At 44.7% G+C, this 17,234-nt stretch overlaps 1 pseudogene; it reads right to left on the bottom strand.

The window, feature by feature from the left end:
- Positions 1-827: 827 nt before the first annotated feature.
- LOC136524370 (pentatricopeptide repeat-containing protein At5g57250, mitochondrial-like) lies at positions 828-2,716 on the bottom strand (annotated as a pseudogene).
- Between the last annotated feature and the right edge of the window lie 14,518 nt (positions 2,717-17,234).

Below are 17,234 nucleotides of genomic sequence, written 5' to 3'. Positions count from 1 at the left end.
TCTATATCTATATATCTAATAATAAAGAGACAAAATTTCTTGCACACTCCACATTTGATAACAAGGATGTTTCGATTTCTACCGTCCTTCTTCTGGTCTCCTCTACTTTTCAATTCAAATACAGTATCTGTGTCCATATCCTCTACTACTTTCACGTTCGTTTCCTTTTCTATTTCTTCTCCTGTTTGGACGTCCAGTCTTTTTTTTCGTTTTCTATTTCTATCTCATGTTTCTCACGTTTGGAGTATTTCCTACGCTGGGGTCTCAAAAAAAAAATTGCAGCCCCCGCTAGGGGTGTCCCGTGCTCTTTTTCCCGTGACCTTTTTTTGGTTTTTTCTTTCCTAATGAAGTCCATTTGCTTTCTCTTATAAACATTAAATAATAATAAATTTAGTATTATGGATCTTTAATATCTCTAATAATAAAGAGATAAAATTTCTTGCGCACTCCGCGTTCGATAATAAGGAAGTTTCTATTTCTACCGTCCTCCTTCTTGTCTCTTAATCAGTGTCCGTATCCTCTGCTTTTCAATTCAAATATGGTATCTGTGTTCATATCCTCTACTACTAAAAAAAAATTCGTCCAGCCTAATCAGCAGTATTCTTTTCACGTTCGTTTCCGTTTCTATTTCTTCTCATGTTTGGACGTCCGTCCTTTTTTTTTTCTTTTTCTATCTCTGTTTCTCACGCTTGAGGTAGTATTTCCTACGTTGGGGTCTCAGAAAAAAATTGCCGCCCCCGTTAGGGGTGTCCCGTGCTGCTTTTTCCCGTGACCTTTCTTTTGTTTTTTCTTTCCTAATGAAGTCCATTTGCTTTTTCTTATAAACACTAGTATAATGCCCGTGCTAACGCAACGGATCTAGTCACCGCAATGGCTTGCATTCTGAGTAACTTGTAAGCATCCATTGCTGCTTGCATACAATTTCTGTTGCTTAAGAAAGCAGAAGCATAATTACAAACAGATGAAAATAAGTCAATATCTAATTCCCAACCTTACAAATGAAATCCAGCACACCATGTTCACCGTGTCCTTTGAAGTGTGCATGAATCAACTTCCTGCGGTTAAAGAAATTGGGCCTTATTTTTTTCTGAACAAGATCATAAAATATTTGGTCAGCCATGTCAACTTTTCCTCCATTACACAGTGCTTTAGTCAGACACTCATGAACAACTGCAGTGGAGAATCCTGAATCTTTCCTGTATTCATCAAACAACTCCAGTGCCTTGTCAACTTCCTCAGCTTTACACAGTTTGTCTATGATTGTATGGTAGGTGATAGTATTAGGTCTTAAGCCCATCTCAGGCATTTTATGAAACAAGCTCCAGGCATCATTCACCTTGTTAATCATAAACGATGCTTTGATAAGAACATTGCATGTGACAACATCCATAGAAATATCACTACCAGCCTATCCTTTATTGCCATAACACCGGTTATGTCACCCTCTTTTGATGTAACCATGTAACAGTGTGCTATATTTGAAATTATCAGCAGCAACACCTTCAGAAATTTCAAGAGCCTTTTCAGTGTGACCAGCTTTACACAGACCATTTATTATCGCGTTGTATGTTTTGATGCTAGCCTTTATTCCCTTATTCTCCATCTCCGTGAGCAACGAGAAAGCCCTGTCTAAATCTTCCATTTTGCACAAACTGTCAATCAAAATCGAATATACATACTCGTCCACCACCACGCCTGTTTGTTCCAGTTTCCTCACGATAGAGAAAGCATCTTCCAACCTGTCTCTCTTACAGAAGCCACCAACCAGTGATGTATAAGTAATCAAATTTGGCTTAGCATCCACTCGCTCCATCTCATCCAAGAACCCCCATTACTTTCTCCACACTACCTTCTCTGCAGAGTCCATCAATAACAGTAGTATAGTTAGTCACATCAGCTTCGATTCCCTTCTCTAGCATGGATCGATGCTCCCGAAGACCTTCCATCAAAAACCCACGACTCATGTATCCATGAACCATGCTGCCGTAAAACACAGCATCAGCATTCATGCCTTTACACTCCATCTCCCGCATAAGCTCCGCCATCTCACCAGTTCTCCCCTCCAACCCAAGAGCATGGACAACTGATGTCAGTGTCACAAGGCCCGGATCAAATCCACTGAACTGACTCTTCACCTTCTCATAGAAATCCAGCCCTGCTCCGGCCTTCCCAGTTCTGGATAACCCAGAAACGATCGAGCTGCAAACGCGATCCTCTACCTGACACCCCCCTCCTGGTCATTAAGTCGAACACCCTAAGCGCGCAATCCACCTCCCCGTGGGCACACAGCAACACCACCATCTCGCGGTACGTGGAAGGCGACAGCACCATGCCGTGGTCTTCGATGGCAGCGGAGAGTAGCTCCAGTGCGTGGCGCGGGTCGCCGCCCCCGGCGCAGGCCCGGCAGAGCAGTGCATCCCAGAGGCGGCGACTGGCGGTGCGGGAGGCAAGTGCGAGGCGCTGTGCGGCGTCACGCGGCCGCGCGGAGTCGAGCAAGGCGGAGGCGGCAAGGAGGTGCGTGCGCGGAGTAGGGGCGATGGCGTTGGCAAGCGCCTGGGAGGCGAGCGCGGCGAGGAGGCGGTGCCTGCAGCGGCGGAGGAGCACTGTCAGGAGGCGGTCGACGTGTCTCGCGGTGACCGCGCGGGCCGAGCTTGATGAGTGAGGGGAACGGCGGTGGAGGGGGAGGGGGCTCGCCGTTGCCACCGGGGAGGGACATGGCCGCTGGCCGGCCGGGCGGGGGTGTGGAACTTTCGAAACGCCAGTGCTGAAATGCTGTTTTTTCCCCTAAACGCCGGTGCTGAAATCCCGCGTGGGTCCGTAGGAGGGCGATGGAGGACAGACACATTAAACATGAGCCGTCGGATTTGGATGAGTAATGAGAGAGAATGACTAAGAGATAATCTGGTGCATCCGTTTTGATGGTGTTATATTTTTTGGGTGCATTCATGGGTGTGGATGTAGCATAGGTCATGACTGTAGAGCAGGCATTTGTTGTGTGGCTGTAGATTTATTGTAACTGGTGTATTATAGGGTAGGGTAGATAAAATAATAATAAATAATAAATTTCGTATTATGGATCTTTAAAACTTTTACTCTTACCTAATATTACTCTTACCTAATAAACAAATATTTATACGACTAAGTTGGGGTGATGTAGTTTGGATTAAAAATAAAACTTATTATCAATAGAACCGATGGTCTTAAAGTTGTTGACGTAGTTTTCATTAGGAATAAAAATTATTTTAACCTAGATCAGCCAATATCCCAATTAATCGAAAGGTAAACAGAAATTTTGAGTAGTTTGTCGTCCAGTTTAATCAGAATAAATATATCTCCAAGCTATTTGCATATACCAATGAAAGAGGTCTCAGTCATACTCATCAATGAACGGACCAAATTTTACACGACGATGACTAACCCCTTACCAACTTAAATATCATATACAAGTACAATATCTAAGTTATCCATATATACCATTACAATCCTCGACAAGGGCTAACATATAAAAGATTGAGAGAGGTCTCAATCATACTCATCAACGAGTATACTAATTTTTGGCATAAATTGTCGTTCTTTTCTATTAATGTACCCGTTCATTTGTGATCGCTGGAAAAACCACAGCAACCATTCAAAACAGCAAAAGTAGTACCTATACAAATTAACTGTTGTAGGTGTCAGTAAGCTGAAGCAAATAGGTCAAACATTTGATAACATTTTTTCCCGTTGCAACCGTACGGGCATGTTTGTTAGTAGGAAACTAAAAACTGATGAGTTCAGTTTTGATTTCTATATTTTTTTTCAGTTTAACCGAGCAAAAATTATAGAAAGAAACATATTGTACACAGTGCACGATTCAAGATCCACGGCAAGAGAGTTTGATGAAGTTGCTTGCGCTGCCATCTCCCGTCCGAAGTCCATGTCCACGTCGCTCCGCCGCCGTCCCGCATCCGTCGTGGGCGCGTAGCGGCCCCACCGCGCAGTTTCCGCCATTGCAACTGCCGCCATGACACTCTCTCCATCCCTCGCCTCATTGGATTGGACGAACCGCTAATGGAACAACATATACAAACGATAAAAACACGGGGTGGGTACGTCGTCCTAATATCGCCCTAATATGAAGAAAAAATATAGGTGCAAACATCAAAATAATTATTTTTTTGTTGTTCAAACGTCTATTTATTGGCGCGGGCGCGACGAGGTTGAGACCCCTGTGGGTGCTGAAAGCCCTAGTTTGGTTTTGTATAATTGATGAAACCTATGTACTAACCTTGCTATTTAAGTGTTGTGTGAGATAGGTTGGTACATCCAAGTGTGGAGCATGGTGGCACTCAAGGGTTGGTGTTGATCACATGAAATGATGAGATGGCCACATGTGATGATGATCAAGTGCGGAGATCAAGGCAAAGGTATAAATAGGGATTTTGTTTTGGTGATCAAGATATTATAGAGAGTGTGATCACGTTTAGGATAAATGGTTGTACTATTAAGAGAGAATCTCTACTAGACAATTCAGTCATCTAGTGCCACTAGGTGTTAGACTTCACGCATTGCATTTAGGCCTAGTGCACATCGGAGAGCAAGCAAAAATATTTATCGAAAATATTTTGAGAAATGCTAACGTGGCTCTAATATGTTTTGAGAAAACACTTTGAAAGTTAGCATCGCTTGCGGGGAGTTGCTCGAGTTGCCGTGGATCGAATAGTGAAAAAGTTTGCAACTTGGAGAGCAAGTGGAGGTGCCTGGGTGGCACCGCCACCCCCTGTCCGGTGGCACTGCCACCCCTAGGACGGTGCCCACCTAGACCTGACTGAGAAGGGTTGTAGTGGGGTAGTCACCGTACATGTCGGTGTACACCGCCACTAGCACAGCGGTGCACCGCCATGGGCACCGTCGCCCTTGTCTGGTGCCACCGCCCTTTTTCACCTGAGAGCACTGAATTCGATTTATAGCGAAGGGGGGCATTGCTCTATTTATCCAGAGAGCAGGGAAAACGCGAAGTTGGCTCGGGGTGGCACTGCCACCCCCTGTCTGGTGCCACCATCACATGTTTGGTGACCCAACGGCTAGTCAAACTAGCCGTTGGTGACTGTTGGAGGGGGCATCGCCACCCCTTGTTCGGTGGTGCACCGCCGTGTCTGGTGCCCCCGCAGAAATAGCCCCAAAGGGCCAACGGCTCTATTTGCTTGTGTGGCTATAAATAGAGGGTGTGGCCGGCCATGGCCACTCTCTTGGCACCTCTTACACTTGTGCACACCCTTTGGGAGCTGAGCAATATACTCCACTCACTTGCACACTTGATTCCATCATCTTAAGTGAGATTGGAGAGCCTCTAGTGCATTGCATTGAGTTGTATCATCCTATGGCACTAGTTGGGTGATTTGGGTTGGTCGTGATCTTGTTACTCTTGGTGTTTGCCAGCACCTAGATGGTCCGATGATTGGAGGATCGTTGAGCGGAGTTGGTGATTATCTCCGGCTCCGATCAATTGCTTGTACGAGTTCTTGACCTTCTCCCGACGAAGAGCCAAAAGGTACTATATTGGATTGCTCGTGTCATTGAGCTACCTCACTTGTAGGTAGGTTCTTGCGGCGTGTCACACCCAATTTTAAGGATAAAATGGGGTGCATAACCTTATGTGCGCCCAGAGATAAGTCACACACATAAGCCGACAAATTATGAATAGTATCATCTCCAATGTTTATTACATCACGAATAAGACAGAGTTATTACATAAGTATAGCACAAATAATAAAAAGATCTATCGCGGAAGCTCCAATTCACAGAGACGTCGACTGGTTGACCACAAGTCTAGTAGTCCTCAAGGAAATCATCATTCTCAAGGTCATCTGTTACCCATCCGGGATTTTTATCCAAATAGTGAAAATAAACAAGCGTAAGTACATGTCGTACTCAACAAGTGTAACACGGGGTTCATGAGGCTCAAAAGGCTAGACACAGGCTTAACAGCGGTCAGCTTTTAGTTGTCACAATTTTAGCTTATGAGTAGCATCAAGGTGTTTCAGTCCCCAAAGTAGAACACATGATCAGATGTAAACATGAGTAATGAATAGCATAAACAGATATTACTTAGTGATCATCTATTCCATAAATGTTCCAAGGCCGCTCATGACCGTGAGCACGGCTGATATACCAGTTTTACACTCTGCAGAGGTTGTACACTTTCACTGTGAGTCATGATTCCCATATGCCCGGGTTTATAACTCCCAAAACACTCCCAAGGTGAGCAGGTAGGGGTCACTATGAAGCCTTTCAAAGGTTCGTCTAACAAGTTAGGGCCATTAGATTCACTCGGCAAACAGTTATAGGAACCCCCCTGTCAAATGGCACAATTCCTTCACGGCTATACACATAAGAGTAGAGGCTGTCCTATACCTGATTCGTCAAGCCATTCTTACGCCAATAAAGGTAACCACTAACAAGCTAGAAAAGGGTCCTCATACTGAGCTAAAGCCAGAGCCATGTAGCTCTCACAGCTGTACTGTAAGTCTCGGATGATCACTTACAGATAAGTCCTTAGGGAGAGGAATCTGAAGCATTTAGAAAGTAGCTAAACACTCCAGCCCCCTGTTTCCATGTTGCTAAAAAGTCACATTTTATGTTTATTGCATATACCATTAGTCAAGTTACAAGATCATGGTTTAACTGAGCTCTAGCAAAGCTACCCATATGCATAACCCATAGGTGACAAGGCAATAGTCCAATTCTAGGAAATTCCTAACAAGAAGACACATGCAACATGAATTTAATGATTTAAAGTGAATAGGAAACAAGGATGATCCCATGATATACTTGCCTTGAGCAATGTACACCTGTTGGTCCTGCTCGTCACTGTCGTACCCTTGATCCTCCGAGAACTGCTCACCGTCTCTACTCGATAACCACAGCAACATACAAGCATCCAGGAGCAATCATGCAAAGCAAACAAGGCTACAGATTAGAACAGTACACCAACAGCAAAGAATCAAGATGAAAAGTTTTGAAAACAAATCTACGTCTCGCTATGAACACACAGACGCGAAGATCACAAAAATCGGATCTAAAACGGAAAAGTTATGGTTTAAACAAGATTTCCTATAGACAAATAATAGATTAGATCTAAGCTCATATTATAAAAGTTGGAAACATACTTTACAGTAGCATAAACGTGTAGGTTTCTTAATTACGAACCCAACGCAACTTGAACGGATCTAATCGGAGTTAAAACGGAGAAATTATGGCTAAAACAAGTTGAATGGCAAAACTGTGAATAACTGAAAACGTATTTCAGCCCATCCGAAAGAAAATACGCTTTCGAAAGAAAGAAACGTAAACTGTGAAACACGCAAAGGACCGCGGGTTGAATCTGGAATAATTATAAGGGCGTATTTGAAAGATTGGCAGCGAAGGGGTATCTGTAGATCTGGGCCGTTGGATTAGAAACCGACGGCTTGGATTTAATCTGGCGGAAAAAGAAAAAGAAAAAGAAAAAGAAAATAGAAAACTGGCCGGAGCAGTCAGTCGACGGCGGTACTCCCGACGGGAGCGCCATTGCTGGCCTTCTGAGGCCCTCGGTTCTTGGCCTACAAAGCTCTATTTGACAAAAGAGAAGTACCGGGAGAGAGAGGAAGGGAGGGGGATCTCACCCGATCCGAAAAACACAAGAGGGAAGGAGCGACGACGGTTCGGCGCTCGGTGGCAGCGGAGGTCGACGGCGGCGCTCGAGCGAGAAGCGGCTGCGGCTGTTTGGCGAAGAAAAACAGCCGCTAGATGGGATTGGGGAGAGAGGAGGGGTGCGGGCGCTATTTAAGAGAGGCGAGGCATGGGGCGCATGCTGAATCGAGGAGGAAACGGCGCGGCCACGGACTCTCGGTCGTGGAGACGGTGTCCGGCTCAGCTATGACACGAGGAAGAAGAGCCTGACCAGCGGGCCCAGCTGGTCAGCGGCAGGGAACGAAGCTTGCGCGAGCGCAGCTTGCGGCTGGGCGCGTGACTGGGCCGGGGTTCCAGGCTTCGGCCCAAGCGGTGAAGAGCGCGGGCCGGCGCGGAAAGGACACTGGCCTTCGGCCCGAGCGGAGACAAGGAGCTGCACAGCAGCCTGGAGAAGGGAATGGGCCATGCGGGAAAGCCATGGGCCGCGGCAGTAGCAGGCCTTCGGGCCGAAAAGAAGGAGGAGAAGAAAGTTATTCTTTTCTTTTTCGAATTTTTCTTCAAAGCAAATTCAAAATGAAATTTCAACTCAATTCGAAATCCGACTTCAAACCAAGCAATTCAAAATAGTATGCAGTGGCATGTATGCACATTCATGGTTGTCGACCTATATTTGATTTTATTCCTAATAAAATTATTATTTTCTAAATTCAAATGCCCATAAAATGCTTAACAAATCAATTTCCCCTATTTAAAAAAGTTGTAAAATTTAGGGTGTTACAATTCTACCCCCCTTAAAATGAATCTCGTCCTCGAGATTCGGGCGATGCTTACTCAAATAACTATGGGTATGTTTTCCTCAGATCATCTTCTCTTTCCCAAGTAGCATCATCTACTGTATACCGATTCCTACTGAACCTTGCACATCTTTATGACTCGGCTCCTTGTAACTCTTTCTGCTGTCTCTAAAATCTTTACTGGAAACTCCTCATAAGTGAGATCTTCCTTAACTGTAAGCTCTTCTAACGGTATCTGTTCCCCAGGTACACACAAACACTTCTTTAGCTGAGATACATGGAACACATCGTGTACACCCGACAAACTCTCAGGCAATTCTAACTGATAAGCTACCTCTCCACGTCTCTCTAAAACCTTGAAAGGTCCAATATACCTTGGTGCTAACTTTCCCTTCATGTTAAACCTCCTCACACTTCTCATAGGTGACACCTTCAAGTACACATAATCACCTACTTCAAAAACCAATTCTCTTCTTCTAGTGTCGGCATAGCTCTTTTGTCGAGACTGAGCCACTCTCAAGTTATCCCTGATCATCCTTACTTGCTCTTCTACATCTCTCAAAACATCTGGTCTAAACACTTGAGTTTCTCCCATTTGATTCCAAAACAACGGGGTTCTACACTTTCATCCATACAAAGCTTCGAAAGGTGCCATATTAAGACTTTTCTGATAACTGTTGTTGTACGAGAACTCTACATAAGGCAAACTCTTGTCCCAACTTGTTCCATACTGCAACGCACAAGCCCTCAACATATCCTCCAATATCTCATTAATTCTCTCAGTTTGCCCATCTGTCTGAGGATGATATGCTGTACTAAAATTCAACTTGGTTCCGAACGAACTATGTACTTGCTGCCAAAAATGAGATGTAAATTGGGTACCTCGATCAGACACAATTTTCTTAGGAACCCCATGTAGACAAACTATTCTCTCCATGTATAGCAGCAGCCAATTGGGGTCCAGTATAGGTAGTCTTAACCGGTAAGAAGTGGGCAACCTTAGTTAACTGATCTACTATTACCCAGATTGAATCATAACCTCTCTGAGTACGTGGTAACCCAACTATAAAATCCATACCAACTTCTTCCCACTTCCACTCAGGTATCTTCATTGGTTGTAACAATCCTGCAGGTCTTTGATGTTCAGCCTTGACTCTCTGACAGGTATCACACAAAGCAACATATTCAGCAACATCTCTTTTGAGTCCGTACCACCAATACTTCTCTTTTAAATCCAAATACATCTTGGTACTTCCAGGATGAATAGAATAAGCAGACTCATGGGCCTCACGAAGAATTGCCTCTCGTATAGCCTTATCCTCAGGCACACACAACCTTTTCCCAAACCACAGAGTTCCATTGTCATCCATACTAAAACCTGGTGCCTTACCAATCACTATGTTTTCTGCTATCTCCTTCAACTTCGCATCCTGTAACTGTCCCTTACGTATTTCTTGCTCCAATTTAGGCTCCAACACCAACTCCACTGCATTGGTAACAAAGCCTAAATTCAGTCGCTCAAATTCAGCACACAACTCACTTGACATCGATGTCACTTGCACCTCATTGACATAACTCTTCCTACTAAGAGCATCGGCAACAACGTTCGCCTTCCCAGGATGATAGTGTACCTCCAAATCATAATCTTTGATCAACTCTAACCATCGATGCTTGTCTCATATTTAGATCTGTCTGAGTGAAAATGTACTTCAGACTTTTGTGATCAGTATAGATGTCACTCTTATGTCCAACGAGATAATGCCTCCATATCTTCAAAGCATGAACCACTGCTGCTAGCTCCAAATCATGAGTAGGATAATTTAACTCATGCTTTCTCAACTGCCGAGATGCATAAGCCACTACTCTGCCTTCTTGCATAAGAACACATCCAAGTCCCTGACGAGATGCATCACAATAGATCGAAAAACTTTTATTCAAGTCTGGCAAAGTCAACACTGGAGCTATAGTCAACCTCTTCTTCAACTCTTCGAAGTTAGCCTGGCACTTCTCGGACCACACGAACTTAGCATTTTTCTCCAATAAGGCTGTCATTGGCTTAGCAAGCTTAGAGAAACCTTCAATGAACCTTCTGTAGTATCCGGCTAATTCCAAGAAACTACGTATCTGTCCCACATCTGTTGGTGGCTTCCAATTCAGCACATCCTTCATCCTTACCGGGATCTACTGCAATTCCACCGTTGGAGACAACATGACCAAGAAAAGAAACTTCCTTCAACCAAAATTCACACTTGCTTCGCTTGGCATACAACTTGTGTTCTCTGAGCTTTTGCAGCACCAACCTCAGATGTTCAGCGTGCTCTTCTTCTATTTTGGAGAATACCAATATATCATCGATGAACACCACCACAAACTTATCCAAAAACTCCATGAACACCTTGTTCATCATGTACATAAAGTAGGCAGGTGCATTGGTCAAACCAAATGACATAACAGTGTACTCATATAAACCATACCTCGTAGTAAAAGCTGTCTTGGGTATATCTGTTGCACGAATCCTTAATTGATGGTAGCCAGAATGAAGATCAATCTTAGAGAAAACACAGGCACCTCTCAACTGATCAAACAAATCATCAATTCTAGGCAACGGATACTTGTTCTTGATAGTAACCTCATTGAGTGACCGATAATCAACACACATCCTCTGAGTACCATCCTTCTTGTCAATAAATATAACTGGTGCTCCCCTAAGGTGACGAACTAGGACGAATAAAACCTTTCTCATGTAACTCCGTAATTTGTTTCTTAAGTTCTTCTAATTCTTTAACCCCCATTCTATATGGACGCTTAGCTATAGGTGCAGTTCCAGGTAATAATTCAATAATAAACTCAATATCACGGTCAGGCGGCATACCTGGCAAATCATCGGGGAACACATCTGGAAATTCATTCACCACTAGGTCCTCCTTGTTGCCGCTATCATCAAGCTGGTTCACTGTGGCGGTTGGCTGTGCTTGTATTACAACATCAACCTTGATTCTTTCTCCATTCGGTGCAGTCACAACAACTACATTTTCTTTACACTGGATTACTGCTTGTTGTTTCATCATCCAATCCATACCCAGAATCATATCTATACCAGATGCTCTCAACACCATGGGGCTCACTTTGAACTCTACCCCCCTTAAAGTTAAACTAGTCGGTAGACAATGATATGAAGCTTGCATACTCCCACCTGGTGAGTTTACTAATATGGGATTTTGCATGGCACATAATGGTATGCTATGATTTCTAACAAATGCTTGCGATATAAATGAATGCGAAGCTCTAGAATCGAAAAGAACAGTGGCGAGGGTTGAGTTGACGTTGAACGTACCGAGCATGACTTCTGGTTCCGTAAGCGCCATCTCGGTAGACACATGGTTCACCCTCCCTGTGTTGGGTGCTGGCTTCTGCAGCGTTCCCTTCTGATTACTCTACTGACCCTGAGGTGTCTGCTGATTTTGCTTCCGAGGGGCAATGATTAGCATAATGCCCTAACTTCTCCGCAATGATAGCATACGTTGGGGGTACTAGGTGCACTCGTCTTCATGGGGGTGCTGTTGGAGGTTCCCTATCGTGGTGTCTGTGGAACACTCTGCTGCTGAGGTACGTGCATTGCTAACTTGCTGCTGGTTCGGATTGCGCTTAGGGTACTGACCACGATTCCATTGACTGGGTGGTCCCTAGGAACCTCTGCTGGAAGCCTTGTTGAGAATTGGCACGTGGACGAGTATTGCTCCTAGAGGCTTGTCCCTGAAGCCTCCTCTTCTTGGCCTCCATCTCCTTGCGCTTGTTGTCAATAACAATAGCGCGATTCACCAGCGTCTGAAAGTTGGGGTAGGTGTTTGACATAAGCTGGAGCTGCAGACCATCATACAGACCTTTGAGAAAGCGGCGTTGCTTATCCGCATCTTCAGCCACTTCATTAGGAGCATAACGTGACAACTGAGCAAACTTGTCACGGTACTCAGCGATAGACATGGATCCCTGCTTCAAAGCTCTAAATTCCTCTTGCTTGAGCTCTATCAGTCCCTCTGGTATGTGATAAGATCTGAAATTCTCTTTGAACTCCTACCAGGTAACAGGAGGAGCATTGGCAGGACGCCCATACTCGAATGACTCCCACCAGTCCTGAGCTTCTCCCTGAAGTTGTCCTGAAGCGTACAACACCTTCTGCTGATTATCACATTGAGCTATGTTGAGCTGCCTCTCTACTGCACGAAGCCAATCATCTGCTTCCAGTGGATCAGTGGCATGAGAGAACACCGGGGGACGGCCCTTCAAGAATTCACCACGCTTATCACGTGGTGCTCCACCACCCTGTTGATTCTGCTGATTCTGCACCAATGTTTGCATGAGCTGCGTCTGTATTGCCAAGAGTTGTTCAATAGTCGGTGGTGGTGGTGGTGGATGTGGGGGAACACCTCCACGACCTCGGCCTCTTCCTCTTCCAGACATCTGCTTATCAAATATTCAAAATTCAGAAATCCCCAAGTTAGAATACATTCTGAAAATTTTCTGACGAGTCTCAACAACAGCAGCTCTATAAACAGTCATATCTCGAGTTCTAGAAATCCAAATAGAGTGTACTTTATATGGTTGGAAAGCTTACGAAATTTTATACAACTTTTATTCAGACCACTTTCCCAGATTCTGTCGTTAGATTACTCAAAAATGGGATACAACCGAAACTATTCCCAGATTCCAGACTGTGCAGTAACTTTAACTTGAAACAGAGATATCTCACGAACCAGATCAGATATGGGGGTGATTCCAGAGGCATTGGAAAGGTAATTAAGTCTAGTTATTCCCACAACAATTTCATAATTTTTGGTCATGTATATTTTATTCGGCATTAAGATAAAGGCAGACTTGCTCCGAAAAACAGATTCCGAAAGAGCGAGATGTAACAAACCCAACTATTTATTTATTGACCCAAACTTTAATATTCTTAAATATGAAACTTGCGGACATGCCCACAAAGTTCCAGCACACATTACAAAGATCCAACTCATGCATAAACATAAGAACAAATCAACTAAACACGCAATGTTCACACCGCACTAAAAACTCGACCCAACTCGACTCACTTGTTCTACTATCGTGCTATTACATAAAGAGGGACTCCAACATCTAGGGGCGATACTTATGAGGAAGCTCCTCATACATCTTTGGCAAATTGAGGCACACCCTTTGTTCGTCTATCACTTGCTGGTGCCTCTTGATTGCTTTCTGCTGAGCCTTCAATTGATCCTCCAATCGGCGAATCCTTGACACAGACTCGTAACCAAAGTGTACCATCGCTTCCGTGGTTGGATCCGTGCCCTGCGGGTCCATCATCGCCCATCCCAATTCTGGGTGTTGATGAGGAAGGAATCGATATTGATCATCCTTCATGACCTCGAATCGGCGACCACTGGAGGCCTATGCAAGCTTCAGCGGCTGCATCTTCTATGCCGTCCTCCATGGTAGCGCGGTGACCATGGTGTGCGTAGTTTGAATCCAGCCTGATACACACCTTTCTGCTCATCCTTGATGGTGATGCACACCCTAACCTTCCAGTAGGTGTCTTCAAGAGGGTGTGCATGCTCTTCGCAAGCGTATTCTACAGCTGCATCCCAGTCACTATAGTATGTCTGAAGCAAGCTCATGAGTCGGTGATGTGAAACGGAGAATTCACATCTGGCTTATACCACACCTTTATTGTCCACCCCAATGGTGGGATCGGCTCATCCTCTTCAACAATGTCTTCCTCTTCGTTTTTGGACAAGTCAACGATCTCAACTTCTTGAGGGTCATCCTGGGCTGGCTCAGGTGTGGACTCAGGCATGGGCGGTGTTGGCGAATCCTACTCCTGTTCCTGAGGTTCTTCCTCCTCAGGATCCATGGACAAACCTTGTGGCGGGTAATACCCTCCAGTGCTCATGCGGGCAGTCTTGTGGGCACGAGGCATCTACAGAATTAGATTTAGTTAGGTTAGATTAGAGCAGTAATTTTCATAATAGAATAAGGCAAAAGAAGCATAAAACTTTAGCAAATAACAAGGGTGAGATAGAAAGCATGAAATGAGTGAAGCAAAAGAAGCTAAAACGACCATTGCTAACTAGGCTTGCGTCCTACAGTCAACACGGCTCTGATACCAATCTGTCACACCCAATTTTAAGGATAAAATGGGGTGCATAACCTTATGTGCGCCCAGAGATCAGTCACACATATAAGCCGACAAATTATGAATAGTATCATCTCCAATGTTTATTACATCACGAATAAGACAGAGTTATTACATAAGTATAGCACAAATAATAAAAAGATCTATCGCGGAAGCTCCAATTCACAGGGACGTCGACTGGTTGACCACAAGTCTAGTAGTCCTCAGGGAAATCATCATTCTCAAGGTCATCTGTTACCCATCCAGGATTTTTATCCAAATAGTGAAAATAAACAAGCGTAAGTACATGTCGTACTCAACAAGTGTAACACGGGGTTCATGAGGCTCAAAAGGCTAGACACAGGCTTAACAGCGGTCAGCTTTTAGTTGTCACAATTTTAGCTTAATGAGTAGCATCAAGGTGTTTCAGTCCCCAAAGTAGAACACATGATCAAATGTAAACATGAGTAATGAATAGCATAAACAGATATTACTTAGTGATCATCTATTCCATAAATGTTCTAAGGCCGCTCGTGACCGTGAGCACGGCTGATATACCAGTTTTACACTCTGTAGAGGTTGTACACTTTCACTGTGAGTCGTGATTCCCATATGCCCGGGTTTATAACTCCCAAAACACTCCCAAGGTGAGCAGGCAGGGGTCACTATGAAGCCTTTCAAAGGTTCGTCTAACAAGTTAGGGCCATTAGATTCACTCGGCAAATAGTTATAGGAACCCCCCTGTCAAATGGCACAATTCCTTCACGGCTATACACATAAGAGTAGAGGCTGTCCTATACCCGATTCGTCAAGCCATTCTTACGCCAATAAAGGTAACCACTAACAAGCTAGAAAAGGTCCTCATACTGAGCTAAAGCCAGAGCCATGTAGCTCTCACAGCTGTACTGTAAGTCCCGGATGATCACTTACAGATAAGTCCTTAGGGAGAGGAATCTGAAGCATTTAGAAAGTAGCTAAACACTCCAGCCCCCTGTTTTCATGTTGCTAAAAAGTCACATTTTATGTTTATTGCATATACCATTAGTCAAGTTACAAGATCATGGTTTAACTGAGCTCTAGCAAAGCTACCCATATGCATAACCCATAGGTGACAAGGCAATAGTCCAATTCTAGGAAATTCCTAACAAGAAGACACATGCAACATGAATTTAATGATTTAAAGTGAATAGGAAACAAGGATGATCCCATGCTATACTTGCCTTGAGCAATGTACACCTGCTGGTCCTGCTCGTCAAAGTCGTACCCTTGATCCTCCGAGAACTGCTCACCGTCTATACTCGATAACCACAGCAACATACAAGCATCCAGGAGCAATCATGCAAAGCAAACAAGGCTACAGATTAGAACAGTACACCAACAGCAAAGAATCAAGATGAAAAGTTTGGAAAACAAATCTACGTCTCGCTATGAACACACAGACGCGAAGATCACAAAAATCGGATCTAAAACGGAAAAGTTATGGTTTAAACAAGATTTCCTATAGACAAATAATAGATTAGATCTAAGCTCATATTATAAAAGTTGGAAACCTACTTTACAGTAGCATAAACGTGTAGATTTCTTAATTACGAACCCAACGCAACTTGAACGGATCTAATCGGAGTTAAAACGGAGAAATTATGGCTAAAACAAGTTGAATGGCAAAACTGTGAATAACTGAAAACGTATTTCAGCCCATCCGAAAGAAAATACGCTTTCGAAAGAAAGAAACGTAAACTGTGAAACGCGCAAAGGACCGCGGGTTGAATCTGGAATAATTATAAGGGCGTATTTGAAAGATTGGCAGCGAAGGGGTATCTGTAGATCTAGGCCATTGGATTAGAAACCGACGGCTTGGATTTAATCTGGCGGAAAAAGAAAAAGAAAATAGAAAACTGGCCAGAACAGTCGGTCGGCGGCGGTACTCCCGACGGCGGCGCCATTGCCGGCCTTCTGAGGCCCTCGGTTCTTGGCCTACAAAGCTCTATTTGACAAAAGAGAAGTATCGGGAGAGAGAGGAAGGGAGGGGGATCTCACCCGATCCGAAAAACGCAAGAGGGAATGAGCGATGACGGTTCAGCGCTCGGTGGCAGCGGAGGTCGATGGCGGCGCTCGAGCGAGAAGCGGCTGCGGCTGCTTGGCAAAGAAAAACGGCCGCTAGATGGGATTGGGGAGAGAGGAGGGGTGTGGGCGCTATTTAAGAGAGGCGAGGCGTGGGGCGCACGCTGAATCAAGGAGGAAACGGCGCGGCCACGGACTCCCGGTCGTGGAGACGGTGTCCGGCTCAGCTATGATGCGAGGAAGAAGAGCCTGACCAGCGGGCCTAGCTAGTCAGCGACAGGGAAGGACGCTTGCGTGAGCACGGCTTGCGGCTGGGCGCGTGACTAGGCCGGGGTTCCAGGCTTTGGCCCAAGAGGTGAAGAGCGCGGGCCGGCGCGGAAAGGACACTGGCCTTCGGCCCGAGCGGAGACAAGGAGCTGCACAGCAGCCTAGAGAAGGGAATGGGCCATGTGGGAAAGCCATGGGCCGCGGCAGTAGCAGGCCTTCGGGCCGAAAAGAAGGAGGAGAAGAAAGTTATTCTTTTCTTTTTTGAATTTTTCTTCAAAGCAAATTCAAAATGAAATTTCAACTCAATTCGAAAT

This window comes from Miscanthus floridulus, chromosome 18, assembly GCF_019320115.1.
Source record: "Miscanthus floridulus cultivar M001 chromosome 18, ASM1932011v1, whole genome shotgun sequence".
Taxonomy (NCBI): Eukaryota; Viridiplantae; Streptophyta; class Magnoliopsida; order Poales; family Poaceae; genus Miscanthus; species Miscanthus floridulus.
This window is presented reverse-complemented; position numbering and strand designations above follow the sequence as displayed.